This window comes from Notamacropus eugenii, chromosome 6, assembly GCF_028372415.1.
Source record: "Notamacropus eugenii isolate mMacEug1 chromosome 6, mMacEug1.pri_v2, whole genome shotgun sequence".
Classification (NCBI taxonomy): domain Eukaryota; kingdom Metazoa; phylum Chordata; class Mammalia; order Diprotodontia; family Macropodidae; genus Notamacropus; species Notamacropus eugenii.
This window is the reverse complement of record NC_092877.1, coordinates 325989833-326012623: the sequence shown is the minus strand read 5'-3', so window position 1 is coordinate 326012623 and position 22791 is coordinate 325989833. Positions and strand designations below refer to the sequence as shown.

Sequence of the window (22791 nt, the reverse complement as noted above, 5' to 3'; positions counted from 1 at the left end):
GCAAGACAAGTTTATATATAAAAATATACAGAATAAATGCAAAGAGAATCAATACAAAATAGTTAGAAGACGTGGCCCTTTTGAAGAAAGATTTAATCCTGAGGTAGGAGAGGATGATAAAGGGCAGAAATAAGGACAGAGTTCATTCCAGGCATAGCCGGGTAGCCTGTGTAAATGTAGAGGCTGAAGATGAAATGCCAAATTTAGGGAACAGCTGGTGGTTCACTTTGGCTGGAATGTAGAGATTATGAAGGGGAGTAATACGAAGTAAGGCAGGGAAGGTAGTCTGGAGCCAGATTGCAGATAGGTTTAAATGCCAGGCTAAGGAGTTTCAATTTTATAGTAGAGTCAAAAGGGAGTCATTGGAGGTTTTTAAGTACGAGATATGCTAATATCTGTATGTTAGGAAGATTATTTTGGCAACCATATGTAGGATGAGTTGGAGAGAAGAAGAGACTAGAAGCAGCTATAAAAATTGGAGATCACATCTGTCTGATTCACAGGATTTTAGAGCTGAAAGGGACCTTAGAGACTCCCTAGTCCAAATCACTCATTTTACAATGGAATGCACCTTAGCTAGGATGAAGTCAAGGTGTTCCCGAAAAATTGGATGTGTCCATTTTAAAAGGATCAAACCATATTTTCAATATATTAGGGAAGGTTATGATAAAAATTCTCATAAAGGATCCTTTAAAATGAAAATAATTCTAATTTATCTGTTTATTAAATTCAAAATTGTAAAAGATTTTCCTAAAATGAGTACACATCTGCAGGCACAACCTGAAACATATTGAGATGTTCGTATTATAGAGTAGTTATTCTAAATGCCTAACTAAACTAATAGGCTCATAAAGATCTAATCTTTTTTATCACCTCTCCCCTGTCATACCAAATAGGCATCTGGTAAGAAAAAATAGAAAACGCTATTAAATAATGAAAATGTATCAATTAATTTTATAGGGAAAGGTGAGCTTTTAACTTTGTGTATAATAAAATCAGTTTTGTATTAGGAATAATTGTATGTGCATAATTCATTCCTGGGTTTGGTGTCAGGAGGACACGAGCTAAAACACTGCCTCTGACATATACTGTATGTATAACCTTGGGCAAGTAACTTCACTCTGTGTGCTTCAGGCAACTCTTTAGGGCTTAACTAAGTAATAGATTGGTTCAGTCATGCTGATGATAGAAGAAGTTCCCACAGTAGCACTATACTGGGATGTTTGTCTTCCTCTATCACCTCCACTTTGTACTGTACAAATAATGAATCCCCAGAAATTCTCCCATTTATTCAAATACACACTCTTCTAAGTTATAATTACGTAAAAAAGGGCCACTGGTTCTAGCTCAGTGGAAATATGCAGTGTGAATTCAAATAATCCAACCACTTCATGGGAATTCTTTGGTAGAACTAATTGGAACCTATCTGTAGTCAGAACTTTTGTCATCTATGTCACTTTGAGGGATCTAAGGTGAAACGTCAAGGTGGTTGTTATAATTCCAGACCTTCTATTTTATTAGTGTAAGGAACACCCTCTACCAATGCAGATCAACAACTATTTGGCATTTTATAGTCGTATAGATTTGACTAGGATCACAGGGAAGTTGAGACTTGCCTGGGGTCATACAGCTAATATGTGCCAATGTAAATTGAATTAAGGTCTTCCTGATTGCAAGGGTAGCCTTCTGCCTACTATGCCTGCTTGGAAAATCATAGGCAATTAATAAATGCTTGTTTATTGATTTATATACCAATTAGTAACTCAAAAGAATCTTTCATGTAGTTCTTGATTATTTGCATTTTTTTCTTTAGAAAATTGTTCCTACACTTTAACCCTTTAGACTACCGAGGAATGGTTCTTGGTCTCATATATATATGCATGAAGATATATATATTATATATGTATATAGATGTAGATATATATGTCTACACACACACATATATATATTTATATCAGGTTCTTTCTTAGATATAGATATTAGACTATAAAGTCAGAGATACTTTATAGAAATAATTTTTAACATTTGTTTATTTCTCTTATTCTAGCTGCATTGATTTTGTATATTAAAAATCATTGTTAATTTTAAATAATCAAAATTGTCTATTTTGTCTTTTGTGAAGTTCTCTAATTCTTTTAGGTTATGATTCTCCTCCCTAGCAATAACTGTGGAAGGTAATTGCTTCTATTCTCCTCTGATTCTGGTCAAATTTTTTACAATCTGGAATGGCAAAGTCCTTGTCTCATCTTGTCCTTTCATTCTCATCATTTGCATCCAGTTCTGACTAATGCAATGAGACTCTTTCTTTAGAATATTCAAATAAGATACTGGGCTTCCGGACACAGCAATGGGTCTTGAATTTACTCTTAGCAAAGGTGAAGCAACATCAAATTTGTCACTGCCTAGTCGAAGTCAGCAAGATGACACAGTATAATATCTTTAGGAATACTGAGTTAGAAGATCCTCAGGGAATAAGGTGAAAAAAAGGTCAGCTACTGACATAAAATCAGGTACCAGATGTGATGACCCTTAATCAGAAGCATTACAGACTGCAAGTCAGCATTCCATTATTGAATTCACCTTTCAGATTAAACTGGTCTGCTTTGACACATGCAACCCTACCTTTAAGCCAATAGCTGGGTCATCAGGATGATTATGCAGAGTGTGATAACACACAGGGCTGACAATTCTTGCAAGAATGGATTTTTAAACTGTAATCGTCCTCTCTCTTTTTCCTCCCCTTCCATACTTTCCAACCAAAGTGTTGACCTTCATTTTCACTTCTGAAAAATAATATTATAGTAAAAAAAAAAGTATATAGTTCAGAGTTAAATTTATATGGCAAATATACTAAGGAATAGATGAGAAATTTAAAGTCTACTATCTCCTATGAGTATTGAAAAAAGAAAATCTTTAGCTTTATCAAATGCTAACCATAATGACAGTTCTTGAATTGCATGATTTTTCTACAGTACATTACGAACCTTGGGGAGGGAATATAGAAATATTTTATATGGAGAAGAATATAACCTTCTGATTATAGAATTGACCTAGAAAATGGAACATCTGCTTTTATCTATGGCTTTTTCAAAGTCTTCACTATATATGATTTTTAATTACTATATGTGATAACCTAGGAAGGACTGGCTGGCCTTAATTTATAAAATGAAAAATTTTTAAAAAGGGTCTTTGCTACTCACAAAATCATAGGATCATAGAGTTTCAAGGAGAATGAAATCTTAGTGATTATGTAGTTGAGGAGTTCTTAACATTTTTTGCTGTCATAGACCCCTTTGATAGTCTGGTGAAGCGTTTGGACCACTTCTTAGAAGAATGTTCTTTTTTTAATAAATAAGTTTTTATTGACTTCTTCTACTTTTATGTCATCATCCTTTCCCCCAGTATCCTTCCCCATTCTTCCAGTGAGTCATTCTATATAACAATATTTTTTAAGGCAATGAAAGAAAAAAGAAACATAACTGATCAAAAAATGAAAAAATCTGGAAACTTGCAATGTGCAACACTTGTGGACCTCCTGCCTCCATGAAGAGGTGGGTTTGGGGGGGGCTGTCCTTTTATATCTCAAGAATGTTCTTAAGTAATTGAAGGAAATGTAAATTTCAGTTAGCGGTTAGAGAAAAATATGCAATTTTCACCCCATTCAAGTTCACAGAACCCTCGAAATCAATGCATGATGCACTCTTAACCCCAAGTAAAGTATCACTTCTCCATCTTATCCTACATTACAGTTCAGGGAACTGAGGTTTGAGGTTGTCAAATAACTAAGACGTGATATTAATTAATCTAACAAACATTTATTAAGGTGCTCGGGGAGATGTCAAATTTAGATGAGATAAATTCTACCTTCATGGAGTTTATAATCTGATAAAGATATATTTTCAAAGGATTTAAAGCATAGGTAAAAATCTCTAGAGTGTTACTGAACCATCCTGCTCCTCCAAAAGAAAGTATTATGCATTATCAGTGTATGTTGTTCTATGAACAACCCTTTAGTACAAGAGACAGACACATGCTAACAGTGTGACCTTTGGCAAATTATATAACCTCTTGGGGCTCCAGAACAGTGTTGTCAAAGTCAGATAGAAACCAGGACACTAAATTGTGCATAAGGGTCCCTATGGGCTTCATGTTGACTTAGAAAAGCGAGTATCAACATTATCTCTATTGTATTTTTATTTATTTTGTTAAATATTTCCCAATTATATTTTTATCTGGTTTTGGGGAGTATCCTAATTGAATCATTGATTATTTAGGGTTATTTGAGGGAAATGTTAATTATAAGAATTTTCATCACTACTATTTTAATGGTAGTTATTAAAATTTTCATCATGTTTATACCAGGTTTTCAGTCTTTCATGGGACTACTCTTAAGAAATGTTATGAAAGGTACCTTTGTGTTCTAAACCACTGACAACCAGAGGGGAATAAGAATAACTCATATTTTTGTAGTGTGTGGAGATTTACAACAACCTTGTGAAGCAGGTAGTACAAATGCCTCCAGTTTACTCTCCCCATTTTACAGTAAAAGAAACCAAGGCTCTGGCAAGTGAAAGCATTTGCCCAGGTTTGCACTCATTCCTCTGTGTTCAATATCTGGCACACTATTACACAGCTGGGCAAAAATAACTACTTTTTGTTATTGAATAAAAGTACTAAAGTGCAACTCATCTTCTGTAGTCTCTGAAAGCACACTGGGTAGTCCCAGAGGCCAATAGGACAACAGAGATGGCCAATGACTTATCATATTCTCACATGATTTTGATGTGGGGTTCTATACTTTGGAAGTTTTAGTTCCATGTATCTTGGAGAGTATGATTATTTGGTATGGCAACATCTATTAAAAATGTAGTTCTTAAGTTTTTATGGGTTGTTGTGGCTGACAGTTCATTCTGTGATATTGCTCCAATTTTAATACAAAATTTGTTGGTTACATTCCAGTAATGATGATGCTATTATTGGAGTTGTACTAAGGATGCTTTTTATGTGTCTTCAAAAGGTGAGATTATATCCTAATAATTTTACTCAATTACAAAAAAACCCAGTTATTTAATTTACCTGGGCAAAATGTTATGGGAACTCAACTCATGTGTTGCAGTAGGAGGACTATCCTAGTCCTCTACACAGGCAAGCTGGGATAGTTTTTCTCTGAAAAGCAACAAAGATATCCCCAGGACTTGATTGGCTCAAGCTTAGTTCTGCAGCTTCCTGGTATTCTTTGTCTATGTTGATATGACTTCCTAGTCACCAAAGGGCATAAAGGTCCATCCACATGGAGTTAGAGCCCTTCAGATTTGGCAGATGTCCCTAAGTCACCACATCCTCAGTTGCTGACCAAATGTGTTTCCATCAACCTTCTTTTGTTAACTATTGATGGTCTCTGCGTACCTCATTTTGTTCCAATACAGAGCCAGAACCACTACGGTAGAGACCAACCCTAGCATTTGTCATAGTTAGTGATTGGGACAAGATGCCAGTGTGGTTCACATCACTGTTGAAATGGGGGAAAGGCACTACAAATAAGGAAGATGAGATGGTAAGAAGATGATATTTAGTACCATGTCATCCTGTGGAAAGGACCCTTCTGGTGGTGTGGAGAGACTCTTTAGTGGAAAAGATAGCAAGGCCCCCGTCATATGGAGCAATTAGCTCAATAGGTATTGGATTAAGCTGTTAGGGAGGGTAAAGAAAGCTTTATGTCTAGGGGTGGGGAACCTATGGCCTCGAGGCCACATGTGGCCCTGTAGGTCCTCAAATGTGGTCCTTTAACTGAACCCAAACCTCACAGAACAAAATCCCCTTAATAAAAGGGTTTGTTCTATAAAACTTGGACTCAGTCAAAAGGCCACACCCAAGGACCTAGAAGGGCTCATATGGTCTTGAGGCCGCAGGTTCCCTGCCCCTGATAAGTCTATCATGGACCATCCTTACCTATAAAGGACAAATTCAGAAGTGCTTTGCCCTTCTTGGGATTGGATGCTTATGGTCATTATCACCCAATTCTCTTAGGGGAAATTTATTGAAAGAAGACCCCTCCTCATTAAAGAGGTGTGTGTGTGTGTGTGTGTATGTGTGTGTTTGTGTGTGTGAATGGGGAAAGAACTGTTTCATTTTGAATGGCTTTTTGGAAATAGCAATGCAACTGGAAAAACAAGTAGTTCTCAGGGCTATAATCGTATTATAGACATAGCGAACCACTGAGGGTGTCATGAGGGATCCTAACAAATCAAGGCAGATCCCCAGTTTTAGCATTGTCCAACAGCTATACTGAAGAAGTTGTTTGAAATCTGTTTTTATTATTGTTATTATTTGAGAGGTCAAAAGGAATTGTACCCCATGGAACTTGTTGTCATTCCTTTGGGCAAGTCATTTGGAAAAGCAGTTGAAAGGATGATGCTCCATCCTCAGTGAGACATTTTGGGAATGGAATATGAACCACTGTGCCAATTACACCCCCATCAATTTGCTCTAAGGATAGGCGATGGGACTGAATCAGTCTAAAAAGTTTCCACTCCCACCCCCAGATTATGAACCAGAGGGAGACACCATTGTAGAACTCAGGTGTGAGGTATACTCCCCCAATACTGGAGGGCAGATTTAAGCCCTAGCAATAACACGCATGGTGTTCCTTTTGGGCACAAGAGGTCAGTGGCAGCACAAGCCCCCGACTGCCTTCTGCAAAGGAGGCAAAGTTGGGCTTGCCATAGGGTGGAGTTAGGCACTAATAGTAAGAGCAATAGAGGCATTCAAGACTTGGGCCGTGATAAGGCCCTAAGAGAAGCCGTTATCCTGCCTGGGCACATGGGGGTAGCAGCCAACCCTGATAGAGAAGGCAACAAGCAAAGATACAGGCCCCAGCAGTATTGACCAGGGTACAGTGGGCACAGATGTGGTCTGCAGTAGTGGTGGTTGGATTAGCGGGCAGAGATGTGGGCCCCAGAAAGGGTGAATGGGGAGTGGTTCCTGGAGGCAGAAGAGTCGGCACTGGCATGTACACTGGCAAAATGAAGATCCATGGCAGCCCATTGCTTACTATAATGTAAAACTGATTGAGCACCTCCACACTGCTGTCAATACACTACCCAGTGATCATGGTAAAATCCTCCTCCCAAATTGGAGAATAGAGGGGTGACATTGGAGAGGGGCTCAATTTCTGGCAGCAGAGGGGAGGTTAAGGTGTCTAGTCAGCCACCATGGTAGAAGGGGGGAACAGCCTCTAATGAAGTGAAGATTTTGTACTCCCTGTCTGCTTTACACCCCCCCCCTCCCATTCCATGAAGCTACCAGCTTGTATGAGATTTCTCTAGTCTTACTGGAAAATTCTCCCTGACTTTTGATCATGACTGTTGACTTTACAAGATGTACCATCCCCTTTTCCATGCTCCTGATGCTTCCTGGGATGCTTCTACTTACTATCACATTTTTTCCATTGAGAGAGACCCTGAACTGCATGGATTTGGCATTCCCCATCTCATGGACCTGGGACCATTTCCTTCTAGGGACCCTCCTGGATTCAGTTATTCCTTTAGGGCGCTGTTACGTTGTTTTGCTTTATTTTGTTTTTGCTATGTTTCCAATTTAAATGTATTTTTCTCCTATATAGAATTTCTTAAATATAAGAAGTCAAGGTTGGCTAGTAATAGGCCTGATGTAGTTTAAGTGGTGGAAGATCCTCTAGAAAACTTGAAGGATCTTATAGTTAAGGAGTGGACTATGACAGGAGCAACCTTAACCTCTTCCTCCATGCAAGTTAGACTAATTTTTCTTTGAAAGATGAGAAAGTTGAGCTATCCTTAAGACTTGCCTGACCCCAGGGGACTATGATTCAAGCTTTATCTCCCTTCATACAGCTTCCAGATAGCCTGTGATATTACTATCATGACTTATCACAGAAATGCATAAAAAGGTCCATCCACATAGAAATAGGGCTGCTGGTGTCCCAAAACCCTAGGGCTTACCATACCCTGTCATACTGACCATCTGTTTCCTTACACACACACACACACACACACACACACACACACACACACACACACACACACACACACACACACATATATATACAATTTTCCTCATCTCTTTCCACTCCCTCATCCCAGGACAGCATGCACCCCATTAGCCCCTTACTCCAGTCTGTCCTCCCTTCTGTCTGACCAACTATCTCTACATGGAGACAAGGAAGGGCCTACATCTACTCAAGCTAAATGCTGTTGTATCTTTGTTTATTACCCTTTCTATGTGAAAGCTAAGTAACTCTCCTGTTCACTGCTGAATGATCTAAGAGCGACTCTTCTAACACTGAACTTGAACTGAGAGGGTACTGGCCTGAGTCAGGCCCACCTTCATTGTCTAGTAACCTCACCTACCTGAAACAGTCAACAAACTGAGAAAAGAAGAAAAATGTTGAGGGGTCATAAAATTCATTCATTCACTTCTTTAACAGATACATATCAGCTACTTACTACATGTCATGTATTATGAGAGTTGCTGTGAGGGATAAAAAGATAAATAAAATATGATTGCTACTTTCAAATATTTATAGTCTAGTATGGGTAACAAGGAACTTATGGGTAAATACATCAGAAATTATAATTTGATAAATGCATAAGAGGAATGCCCTGAGATTATATGAGGGAGATATTATTTGCAAATAATATACTGTATCCTTAGGAGAGGTCTTTAAGTCCTCACTCATTATCCATTTACAGCTTTAATAAGTGTGTTTATTTGTTTTCTAAGGCCATACAAAGTTTAGAAAGGCTGAGAGAATAAATAAATATTCTAAAGACATCAAAAAGTTGTGGTTGATGGACTCACTGTCAGGTGGCCCAGGCAGCGTAGAAGATAGGGTGTTGAATATGGAGTCAGGAAGATCTGAGTTCAAATCCTGCCTCATAGCTAGTTGTGTACCCCTGGATAAGTCACTTCACCTCTCAGTCTCAGTTTCTTCATCTGTAAAATGAGGATTATCATAACACCTACCTCCTAGGGTTGTTGTGAGAAACAAAGGTGATAATATTTACAAAGTGCTTTGCAAAACTTAAAGTTCTATAAAAATGCTAGCTATAATTATTTCAGAAAGAAAGAAGACAAGAAAATAAATAAATAGCAGACATAAGAACTGAAAATGATCAGTGGTCTGAATTCCGATTGACTTCAACTGCCTCCAAGGACTTACATCACTCACTGAATTTACAGTTCAATATCGTCATTGATTCACCATGATGACTGAGTCATCAAGAAAAGATTACATTATGTTCTCTAAGAAGGCAAGAAGTAATACATTTTAAAAAGAGTTCTTCAAGGGTTTTCTTGGTAAACACTCATGTATCCAGAAAATTTAATTATCTAGAATGACTCATTCCCAGAGGATTCCAGATAAATGGATTTATTCTGTCTTACTGTACAGGCAGTGGTTCTTTTGAATGAATATTGTCCAGCAACAACACTCGGACCATCTTTTCCCTCACAAATTCCTCATTTGGCAGGAAATTCACTAAGGCCATGGGCTTTCGGATGTGAGAATTGTCTTCTGATAAATAACTCGGCATTTCTCATGTGTTATGGGGCTTTTTGGGTTATTTGACAAGATTACATGCAAGCATTGAGTTTTCAGAAGACTTATCTGTAATTGTCCCATTCAAAACTGAAGTTGGCAATATTTGTCCCTTGGATGTAGCAATTTCTTTTAAATTCATTCACAATATAAGAAAATACAAAATTACTGTTTGGTATTCAGGAAACTCAGGAATAACAATTTGAGTACATTGTAGAAAAATGACAGAAAAATGATTTCATCCCCAAATGATTTTAATTTTTAATCAATGTGAAAGAAAAAAATGATTTGGGGTAAGAATTAAAAGACTTAGGGGGAAATAAATTAGGGTTTTTTCTTGGTTGTTAGATTTTTTTTTGGAAATGTGCTCATGCCCTCTGATCATAGAATCATTCACTCACTTTGTAAGCCATATTCATTTCTGTAACTTTCTTCAACTAAAAATGGCTAAAGTTATCATTTACATTTGTTGCTCAAACTTTTTTGGGAAAAAAAAGTCAAGTTTACTTAAGCACAAGCAGTTCCCTGTATTACTTCCAGACAGAATTTGAGGTATGAAATCCAGAAAGACTTACTTTTGCCTAATAGTCTGAGACTCTCCAAGCCACTCCAGGACAGCTGGCAGCAAACATCTTTTGTGGAAAATGGAATCATTTTTCTGTAGGTAATAAAACCATTTTTACCCCTAAATGACTCTTGATTTTTAAGGATATGGAGAATCCATTCATTCAAACTTGGGCTTCAAATTTTAATCTAAAGGAAAAACTAAATTAGAATCTTCCCTTTGCACATCATCCTTGCCCCACAATGATCCAATTCATTAAAATGAAATATTCTGAGATGGATGGGTAGGATATATAATAGTTTATGTTAAATTCCATTTGCTTCAAGAAAAACAAAATTTAGCAAATATTAGCTGTGATGAAGTGAATTTAAAAGTTTGTAGGTAAAACATTAGTCTAGCCAGAGAGCGAAATGAATTCATTATTCAGTCTTAACAGTTTCACCAAAATCTATTTTGAGATAAAAATGATTGTATTACTCCCTGAATAATGATCATATTTTCTTCAAAATCTTCAAAAAAATCACATCTTTCTTTAAAAGATGCTTGTTTAAGATGATTATGCCAACAAAATTTATATACATCTTGAGGTATCTAAAAGTGTTTCTGCTTATTAGTCAGAGATGATTCCTCCTGGAGGAGGACTGATCTAATGGGATCACACAGAGAATTTAATCAGATTGATTAGCACGTAGAATTACAGAGCAAGAACAGAAACCTGGGGAAGAGATATCAAACTTGTTCTGTTTGGCTCCAGAAGGCAATTGGGGTGAATGACTTGAAATTTCAGAGTCAGATTTGTCATACTGAAGTCAGGGTTTTTAGTCAGAATGAGAAAACATTCCCATTTCAAGGGAAGAAGACAAGGGGAGAGACAACAGAATACTTTTATAGTTGTTAAAGAGGTCCATCTAGGCAAAATAGCAGTGTTGAGGTGACCCTTAAACAAGGCTGCAAACCCCTCTTATCGAAGGACAACCAATAGCTATTCCAACAATGGATGACCATCTGCTTTGCCATCTCCTTACATATTACTTCTTATTCAATAGTGATCGATGACTTTCTGCTTGGAGGGAAGGGGGATGGGGGGGATTAGTCCTTCAACATGTAAAATGACTGTGGTTCCTATTTTTTGCTCACACTGAGTTAGTACCCCAACTCGTGAGATGCCACTGTTCCTTTGAGACTGGGTGGCAGAGAATTGGAGGTAAACCCTACATGAAATCATTACCATATTCAGCTTGACAAAGAGGAGAAAAGAAAGAGTAGCATTCCTTCCTATCTTGGTACTACAAGAAGGCAAGCTAAACCTGAATGGATCAGAAATAGCAATACCCTAGCTGCTGAAAATGTCTCCATGCAAATGGGGATGACCACTCAAATGTATAAAACAGAAGTGTATATGAAATGGATTGAAAACAATACTTTCCTTAGGTGTCAGTATTAGCAAAACAAAATTGGAAACAGATCCAAACAATATAGACAGTCTTCTCACTTTTTTCTTGCTCGTGGTACCCTAAGTTTGAGGTCTTACAACAATGTATTGTTACCATGTGTAGGACAATTGTTAAAAATGACTTCATCTTTAACTCTACATTAGATGAAATAAAAAATAAAATTGAAGAGTTACTAAACTCTGAAGTAAGAAAAGTCAAAGAATCTGAGGCAACTAGAAATCTTTACTTAATACAAATTCTAGCAATTTTATCTAAAACAAAATATTATTGTTTTTAAAAATATCTCAGATAATTTTGAAAAGTAGATGGGTATACTTAGGAATTCAAAAATTCCTTTTTTGCTTTTGATAGCATGAAGTGTGGGGGAAGCACTTTATTATTTATTAATATTGTTTGAACCTAGCTTTATGTGACTAGAAGACTATCTAACCCCAACCATAAGTCCTACTGACCTCAGAGACCCTCCAAAGAAGCTGGATCTTGGGCATTGTGAGGCATTAGCTGGTCATCGTGGGCAGACAAGTATTGATTGATCCATGGCTGTGGCATCTATTATTAACACTTTTGTCTGATCACACTTGGTGTTGGTCACTTACTCGCATCCTTTAAAGTCAGTATAGTAAGTCGTTGAAAAGGAAAATAGAAAGGGCAAAAAGAGTTCAGGGATTCAGGTTTGTGGCTGAATCATCATCTCTCTGGTGCTCAGTCTCATCCATAAAATGTGGGGCATACATGATCTCTAAGGTCCCTTCTTGCTCTAAATCTATGATTTTAAAACATATTTGTTGTTGTTCACTTATTTAGTTGTGTTGGACTCTTCATGACTCTGTGGACCACAGCATGCCAATACTATCCATATGGTTTTCTTGGCAAAGATACTGGAATGGTTTGTCATTTCCTTCTCCAGTGAATTGAACCAGAGATCAAGTGACTTGCCCAAGGTCACATGGCTAGTAAGTATCTGAGGCTGGATTTTAACTCACATTTGTGTGCTTTAAACAAAGCACCCCCCCAACTTCTCTGTCTTAATCCTTCCTCACATCCCCCCCAAACACATAATCTAAAAATATTTGTATGAAAACAATAAATTAACTAAGGACTATAAAAGATACATTAAAAATCCTAGGGGAATAAAAAGTAATTTATTATCAATTTGATACTTATTAAATATAGTTCCCCAATAACCTATAACATTTACATTGCCTTTATCACCACAAAGCTTTTGATTAAGTTTTGTACTCATAGCTTGTTTGTGTACTATAAATACACAAAACCAACCTAAGTATGATGGGAAGTATTCAATGTCCATGTCAAAAACTGTTCTCTATTTAAAATACTTTATAAACACAATAACAAGGTAGCATGCCATAATGAATTAATTAATGCTGGATTAATTAATAGATTGATAATTGATAACTAGTGAATGGAATAGCATTCGATGTAGAGTCAGAAAGACCTGTGTTCAAATTCAGCCTATGAATTACTAGCAGTATGATCCTGAGTAGGTCACTTAACCTTTTTTGACCTTAGTACTGAATCAACAAAATCAGGAGATTGGGTTGGAGGATCTCTACAATCCAGTTCTCAGTATATGATCCTATGTCCATAAATTATTAAAGACAATTGATACAAAATTGGATGTCACTGAAAAGACAGTTGAAGCCTAGGTTCTGTTTTATCTTAAAATTATTCTGATCTCTCCTAAATAAAGTATTGCTTTCACCTGAAAGAGGGAGTTGGGATAAAACATCTTATTGGTCACTGGGTATCTATAGATGACATCAGTCATACAATCCCAACAAAAACTACGTTAAACAGTTATAGCTAATGGATGATTTTTTAAAATGTAATTTGATCTCAGTAAGTGTAAAATTTTTAGTGCATGCCAAGAAAAGATAGAGACCGAAGACTTCAAACTTGACTCCAAAGATCAAATGGAACCAGTGGATGAAGCAGACCAAGACAAGCTCCAAGTGAATACATGAGTTAGTGTAATGTTAATGTAAGATTAATAGTGATGTTGGGGTGGGGGGCAAGTTAAAGATCTTCCCTGCCCATTAACAGGCCTCAGATACCTTTTGTTAATTTCTAATGAGGCACAGGATCATGAGGGTCATGCCTTCCAGCCCTGAAAAGAGTTTATGTATCTGAGGTGAGATTTTGCTTTGGAGCTTATTTTTTTTTTGGAAGAAAGTTGGTGTGCCAGATGAGACTCTGGGTAGCTGTTAAGGAGCCCCCCAGCTCTGAAAACCCAGATGTTGGTGCTTCTCTCTCTGGTGAAGATGTGCATATTGTCTATGGTCAGATAGTTGGAAGTCCTGTCTATTGGTCTTTCTGTTTATAATTTCTACTTGTAATTTCTGTTTTGTATTTTCTCTGAAGTTCAGGGTGCTGACTTTTCCCCTTGAACTAAGTGAATGATATACGTCCTTGATTAAAGTAGATTGATGACCCCTTAAAAGTTGCTTTCCTTTTAGAAAAGCAGATGTATGAACCAGTACAGTGAGCCCTTTTGTGTATGCCAGGGTTCTTGCTGTTACACTTAGTAATAAAAGATTAAATCATAGAAAATCAGAGGAGCAAGGAAGGAAATATCTTTTGTAACTATGATAAGGGAAAACTTCACAGCCAAACAAAGGAAAGAAAGGTTCGCAATGGATAAAATGGACAATTTTAATTACATAAAATAAAAAAAGGCCCTACTCAAACAAAATCAGTAAATTTAAAATTAAAAGGGAAACTGCTAATTGGAAAAAAATCTCTGAAGAAAGTTTCCAATAAAGGCTGATATGATCTATAATAAGGAATTGATTCAATTATGTAATAACAAGAGCTATTCCCCAATAGATAAATGATCAAGGGATATGAATAGAGAGTTCTCAAAAAAAGAAATCCAAGCTATCAGCGAGATTCTAACCATTAGAGGCAATGAAAATCAAAATACCTCTTATTCTACCTCTACCTAACAGACGGCAAAGATGACAAAAAAATGGAAAATGACACTTGTTGGAGGGGTTATGGTGGATCGTTGAAATGCCCAGCTCCTCTAGATGACAATTTGGAACTACGCCCTAAAAAATCAGTAAATTGTGCATACCCTTTGATCCATAAGTAAGCCCATACCAGTAGTAAGCCCATAGCCCAAATAAATCTAATAAAGAGAAAATAAATCCTGTGCTAGACACAGGAAACTATGCCCAGGTTTTGGGATGTCACAAATGATTGATCAGGTACAGGTAAGAAGACATAGAAAGGTATGATGCAGAATTGGGCCTATAATAGCAGATTGGCTCCGTGTGCCCTACTCTGTTTCCTGCAGAGAGGCTTATCCCAGGTCCCAAGAGCAAGAGCCAGCATGTAGGGAGGCTGTCAATAGTTGGAAGAGTAATGATCCTTCTCTTTAGGACTGTTTTTGTTCATTTGGATGCTATTTGCTGCATCAGCAGGTGGTTCCCATGGGTGATGGCTGAAACAAGTTCCATGGGACTCCCCCTACCTCCTTTTTATTTTACTACCTTGTTTTTTTGTACTTCCTTCCCAGCTTCAGTCCTGCTTAACTGATTCCATCTGGTCACATTCTTAATATGCCCACATCCTTCAGGCTACTCATCTGTATACATCAGTTGGGTCTCAGTTGGGGTTGCGGTAGGGCCTGGTAAAAGCCTATCATGGCCTACATGTACAAAAATATTTGTATTTTTAGGTTTTTTTTGTTCTAGCAAAGAACTGGAAACTAAGGGGGTGTCCATCATCTGGAGAATGACTTAACATGTTGTACTACGTTGTAATGGGAATAAAATACTAAAATACAGGAGAGGATGGTCCTTCTCTTGTACAAATAAGACTAAGTTTTCCATAAAAGGTATTGAAACTATTGTTGTCCAGTTGCGTCTGACTCTTTGTGACCCAATTTGAAGTTTTTTTGGAAAAGATCCTGGAGTGCTTTGCCAGTTCCTTCTCCAGCCCATTTTACAGATAAGGAAACTGAGGCAAACAGGGTTAAATGGCTTGCCTATGCTAGTAAGTATCTAAGGCCAGATTTGAACTCAGGAAGATGAGTCTTCCTGACTCCCAGGCATACTAGAACTATCCTCTAGATAAATGACTCAGTGGATGAAGGCTTTGGGTCATTGTTATAACTTGTTTATAAAAACAACACCAGAACACAAATTCTTTCCTTCACCCCCACTTCAGATTGTGATCACAGGCCAGTGATATAAATTGTCTTGGGAGACTGTGCTTAACTGAATCCATTCCTTATGACTTCCCCTTCTCTGCTCTAAATGTCCTTCCCCTGCTATGGATAAATACACCTCCTTCTGTTCATTATTCAGTGGATTGTGAGTATCTTATTTTATTCCAGTTTGAGTCTAAGCTATCAGGAAACCATCCTGAGTAAGGCTCAGCCCACAAAAAACAAATAAATAGGACATTATTATGACATAGGAAATGATGAAAGGGATGATTTCAGAGAAACTTGGGAAGACTCCTATGAACTGATGCAATGTGAAGAAAACAGAACCAGGAGAACAATTCATACAATAACAACAACAGTGAATGAATAAAAACCACATTATTAAGTGCCTACTGTGTGCCAAATGATGTTCTGGGGAAACATCACATACAACATCAGAAAAAGTTCCTGCCTGTAAAGAGATAACATGCTAATGTAAGAGAAATTCCAGAAAAAAGAGAGGTTCAAAGACTTAAGGATTCTGACTGATGTCATGACCAACATTGATTCCAGAGGGCTGATAATGACATAGTCTGGGCATCTCCTAGTAGAGAAGGAATGGTTTCTAAGTACGAAATGAGACATGCATTTTTAGACACTGCCAGTGTGGGAGTGTGCTTTGCTTCACCATGCATATTTGTTTCAAGTATTTTATCTTTTTTTTAATGGTAGAGGGTCAGAGAGAAGAGGGTTAACAGTAGGTTGCCCCCCTTTCAAAAAAGGAAAAAAAATGTCATTGAAGCATTTTAAAAAGTAAATACATTTCACTTCTGATGCCAAGATAGAGAGTGAGGAAGGAACCCTCTGAAGACCTCTCAAATTCCCCTCCAAACCCTTAGAAAACTGCCTCAGTATTGATCTAGGAGCAAGGAAGCAGGTTACTAGCATGACAGGAAAGATCTGTCTCACTGGAACGAGAGGGGAGCAAGGTCCGAGAGCAGCAACAGTCAGCCTCACAGCAGGGAGGCTGCAGCAAGGTTACAAGTTTGGGGTAATCCACCAGCAAGGTCCAGTCCTCCTGCAAACCAGCAACTTCCTAAACAAGTGAGCAGTCTGTGCAGCACAGCAAGGCCTTGCTCCAGCCAGGCCTTGACCCCATTTCTAACCAGTAGTGAAGCTCCGCCCCCAGGGTTGGCTAACATTAAGACCTCACCCTTGGAGCCTACCAGCAGAGAGAACCTGTGCCCAAACCCTGGGGCAGACTAGCACCAAGATTATGCCTCTAGGTAGCATTTCTTAAACTGTGGGTTTCCATGGGGGTCAGGACCCACAATTTAAGAAGTGCGGAAGGGACTGCAAGTAGAAAGAGTTTAAGAAGCCCTGCTCTAGGGTCTGCTGGCAGAGAGGATATGTCTCCACAGCAATCAACCAGCAGGGCCCTGCCCCTGGGGAAGCCAACAGTGCCATCCTCCAGTACAAGCCAGAAGGGAAGCCTACTCTCCAGTGAAAGCTATCAGTTAAGACCTGAAGCCCAGTGAAAGCCAGCAGTAAGATTCTGAGTTCCAGCATAAAAAACTTGGGACAATGCAAGCCCAGCTATCACATAAAAATACCAAGTCACAAAAAAGGGAAGAAAAAATGAGCAAACCCCTCACCCCACCAAAAAAAAAGGAACTTGACTATAGAAAGTTTAGTAACAGGGAGGATCAAGGCATAAACTTAGAAGAGGGACAATAGTGTCAAAATGACAACATGCGAAGCCTCAGAGAAAAATGTAATTTGGTTTCAGGGCCAAGAAGAATTCCTGGGATAGCTTAAAAAGGATTTCAAAAAGTAAATTAGAGAAGCAGATGAAAAATTTTGGAAAGAAATGATAGTAATGCAAGAGAATCATGAAAAAAGAGTCAATAGCATGGGAAAAGATATACAAAAATTTACCAAGGAAAATAACTTCCTAAAACTAGAATTGGCCAAATGGAAAAGGAAGTACAAAAGCTCACTGAAGAAATAATTACTTAAAAATTAGAATTTAGCAAGTGGAAACTAATGACTTTATGAGATATCAAGGTATGATAAAAGAAAATAAAAAAGTTACAAAAGAATAAAATGTGAAATTGCTCATTGGAAAAACGACTGATTTAGAAAATAGATACCGGAGAGTTAATATAAGAATTATTGGACTACCTGAAAGTCATGATTTAAAAAAATTAAAGAAAATCTGGACAATTACTTTCAAGAAATTATCAAAGAAAACTGCCCTGGTATATTACAACTAAAGGGCAAAATGGAAATTGAAAGGACCCACCAGTCACTGAAAGAGATCCCAAAATAAAAACTTCCAGGAACATCATAGCCAAATTCCAGAGCTCACAGATCAAGGAGAAAGTGCTGCAAGCTGCCAGAAAGAATCAATTCAAATATTGTGGAACTACAGTCAAGATTACACAGGATTTGGCAGCTTGTACATTAAAGAACAGGAGGGCTTGGAATATGGTATACCAGAAGGCAAAAGAGTTAGGATTACAACCAACAATCACCTACCCAGAAAAATTGAATATAATCTTTGAGAAGGAAAAATGAATTTTTAATGAAATAGAGGGCTTTCAAGTTTTCCTAATTAATAGACCAGAGCTGAGCAAAAAATTTGACCTCTAAGTAGAAAACTTGAGGGAAATACAAAAAGGTAAAAAAGAAACAAGAAAGAGAAAACATAAGAAATTCAATAAGGTTACACTGTTTAATATTTCCATATGGCATTTAATATTTGTAACTCTTAAGTTACTGTAGATAAAGGGTATAGATATAAGGTGACTTTGATAAGAGGATACCTCTCAAAAAAACAAAATAAATGGGTAAGAAAGAAAATTGCACTGGAAAAAGGAGGGATGAGATTGAATGGAATAAATTATCCCACATAAAAGAGGCATGAAAGAGCTATTATAATGGAGGGAAAGATAGGGGTAGGGGAATGGTGGGCAAAGCCCAAACCTTACTCCCATCAAAATTGGCTCAAAGAGGGAATAACATACACACTCAGATATATATAGAAATCTATCTTACCTTATAAGGAAGTAAAAAGAAACAGGGCTAATAGAAGGGGGAGGGAGGACTGATAAAAGGAAGGGTAGATTGGAGAAGGTGGTGATCAGAAGTAAAACACTTGTGAGGAGAGAAAGGGTGGGGGCTAAGAGAGAGAGGCGATAAACAAAGAAAAAAATCACATTAAGGGAAATATATAGTTATCATAAGTATAAGTATAAATGGAATGAGCTCACCCATAAAACAGCAGCAGATAGCAGAATGGATTAAAAACCAGAATCCTACAATAAGGTTGCTTATGAAAAATATGTATAAAGCAGAGAGACACACAGGGTAAAGGTAAGGGGATAGAGCAGAATCTACTACGCTTCAACTGAAGCAAAGAAAGCAGATCTTAGACAAAGCAAAAGCAAAAATAGATCTTATTAAAAGACATAAGGAAAGAAACTATATCTTGCTGAAAGGTACAATGAAGTCATATCAATACTAAACATATGTACCAAATGGTATAGCATCTAAACTTTTGAAGAAGTTGAATGAGTTACAGGAGAAAATAGATAATAAAATTATAGTGATGAGGGACCTCAGCTTTCCCCTCTCAGAATTAGATAAATCTAACAAAAAAAAAAGTTGAGGAGGTGAACAAAATTTTGTGAAGGTTAAATATGATAGATCTCAGGAGAAAATTGAATGGGAATAGAAAGGAATCCGCCTTTTTCTCAGCAGTACATGGCACCTATACAAAAACTGACCATGTATTAGGACCTAAAAACTTCACAACTAAATGAAGAATAGTAGAAATCCTTTTCAAATCATAATGCAATAAAAATTACATTCAATAATGGACAATGGAAAAGGAGATTTAAAAAATTGGAAATTAAATAATCTAATCCTAAAAAGCAAGTGTTCAAAGAACAAATCATAGAAACAATTGATACTTTCATTAAGGAAAATGACAATAATGAGACAATATACCAAAATGTATGGGATGTAGCCAAATCAGTACTTAGGGGAAAATTTATGTCTCTAGTTGTTTACACCAATTAAATAGAGAAAAAAACAGATCATTGACTTGAGCATGCAACTAAAAAAAAACTAGAAGAAGAACGAATTAAAAATCTCCAATTAAACACCAAATTGGAGATCCTGAAAATCAAAGGAAAGATTAATAAAATTGAAAGTAAGAAAACCATTGAACTAATAAAACTAGAAGTTTGTTTTATGAAAATGCCAATAAAATAGGTAAATCATTGATTAATTTGATTAAAAAAGGAAAGAAGAAAACTAAATTACTAGTATCAAAAATGAAAGGAGTGAATTAACCACCAATGAAGAGGAAATTTAAAAAGTTGTTATGCTATTTTGTTGAACTATTTTGCCCAATTATATGACAATCAATTTGACAATCTATAATAAATGGATGAGTATCTACAAAAATATATTTTACCCAGATTAACAGAAGAAATGAAATACTTAGATAACCCAGTCTTAGAAAAAAAAATGAAACAAAATATCAATGAACTTCCTAAGAAAAAACATCTACAACCAGATGGATGCACAAGCAAATTCCACCAAACATTTAAAGAACAATTATCCCAATACTATATAAACTATTTAGAAAAATAGGAAAGGATTCCTACCAAATTCCTTTTATGACACAAATATGGTGCTGATACATAAGCCAGGAAGAGCCAAAACAGAGAAAGAAAATTGTAGACCAATTTCCCTAATGAATTTTGATGCAAAAATTTTAAATAAAATATTAGCAAAGGGATTACAGCAATATATCACAACCAATATACACTATGACCAGGTTGGATTTATGCCAAGAATACAGGGCTGGTTCAATATTAGGAAAACTGTCAGCATAACTGAGAATATCAATAACAAAACCAATAGACATCATATGATTATCTCAACAGATGAGAAAAAGCCTTTGACAAAATACAATACCCATTCCTATTAGAAACACTAGAGAGCACAGGAATAAATGGAGCTTGCCTCAAAATGATGAATAATGTATATTTAAAACCCCTTCAACCTTTTTTATGGCACAATGGGGGCCATCTCCAGTCATCCTGATCCATAACTTGCCTCTGAACCCAGATGGGTCTGGAGGAGAAAGTAAGGCTGATGACTTTGCACAGCCCTCCCTCCAGTTCACTTTCAAGTCATGGCAACACTTTATGCCATGGTCCTCTTTGGGAACAAAGGACAAAAAAACATACCATAATGTTTACATTTACATACCACACCACTTTTATATACCATAACTGGTTCAACCATTCTCCAACTGATAGGCACCCTCTCAGTTTCCATTTCTTTGCTACCAAGAAAAGAGTTTCTATACATATTTTGTATATATATGTCCTTTTCTCCTTCCTTTGATCTCTGAAACCCATAACCCATCAATGGGACCTTTACTTTAAGGTAGCTACTTGCCGGAAAGGAGGAGGATTGACAGACATTTTCAGAGCATGTGATATTTAGGTTAAGAAAAATCTATAAAAATACTTTTAGAATAGCAAACCTAATTTAATTGAGCAACTGTGTTACAGATGACTAGATGAATATAGGACCATGCTATTAAATTTGTCTAATGGAAACAAAAGTGTTTTATCTGTAGATGGAGCCTATAAAACAGCTAATTAGCATTCAAGAGTGCAATCGAAAGGTCCTCCATGAGTGACATCAGCAAAACAAAACAAAAAACTGAACAAATAAATAGCTGAGTTGTTCAGACTTGTTTACAGAAATTGAAGACTTTATGATGACAATTCAGGATCACATTATCACCACCAGAAATTACACAAGGGGTATCCTTAGGGTGTCCAGACTTAGAGATGATTGTAGACTATTCTAGGAAGTGGAAGAAATGATGTAGCCCATTTTAGCAGACCATAAGTATTTATCATCTATTGAATGTCTGACATGACAGGGTGATTAGAACTATCCATCAGAAGCTCTCTATCTTTCATACTGTAATATATGCCAAATCCCTAACTACAAATATGGAGCTTGAAATATCTTGAAGAATTTAATCAATAAAAATAATCAGGGGATTATTACAGACCAAACTGTTGCCCCTAATCACTCAGATAAAACATTGATTCTTTAAAAAAAACCCTTAAGAATTGTGTTTTAATTGTCTATGCCATAGCAAAATCCTTCTGATCTCTAAGTTACATGCACTGAAAAACCTTCAAAAGACAAAGAACTAGCAAAAGAAGGAAAACCTATGTAGGAACAAGATGAAGAACTTTTGTTATTCAGTCATTTTTCAGTTATGTCTGACTCTTTGTGAACCTATTTGGGGTTTTCTTGGCAAAGATACTAGAATGGTTTGCCATGTCCTCCTCTAGCTCATTTTACAGATGAGGAAACTGAGGCAAACAGGGTGATGTGACTTGCCCAGGGTCATACAGTTAGTAAGTATCTGAGGCCAGATTTGAGCTGAGGTTTTCCTGACTCCAGGCCAGTTGCTCTGTCCATAGTTCCAGCTAGCTGCCCAAGAGCAGACTGAGGTTCTTCTCTGAGAAAGATATCCTTTATTAGCAGGGGCCTGGTAACAAAGGGGTCTTATAGCTTGCCTATATTTGCACCAAAGATGGATGAAGTACATAGTATTATTATCCTATCTGCTATTAGTGTTGTCCTAAAGGTGTTTTCGGTGAGCTCACCAAAAATAGTCTTACATCTAAATATTTTTACTTGTTTGTAAAAAAAAGTTATTTTGTCCACCTGTGCAACTGTAGAACAGTAAAAGAATAATTTCAGGATAAGAACTTGTCTTCTTAGGACTGTTTCTATCTTCCACTCCATCCAAAAAAATGAGAAAAACAAGATTATTAATTATTTAATATTATATTTATTTGTCAGGACAGCTAGGTGGTGCAATGAATAGAGCACTGGGCCTAGAGTCAGGAAAACTCACCTTCCTGAGTTCAACTCTGGCCTTAGACACTTAATAAATAGTTGTGTTATC

At 36.9% G+C, this 22791-nt stretch overlaps 1 long non-coding RNA gene across 2 annotated transcripts in view; it reads right to left on the bottom strand.

Annotated features, from left to right (window-relative positions):
• LOC140509918 (uncharacterized) overlaps positions 1-22791 on the bottom strand; it is a 50731-nt gene that overhangs the window by 19671 nt on the left and 8269 nt on the right. Inside the window, exon 1 of one of the 2 annotated variants that reach the window (XR_011968994.1) lies at positions 2623-2801. The exons of the other annotated variant lie outside the window; for it this stretch is intronic. This is a non-coding gene — a long non-coding RNA (uncharacterized lncRNA). Of the gene's footprint in view, positions 1-2622; positions 2802-22791 lie in introns of those variants that run through there. 2 annotated transcript variants of the gene reach the window in all.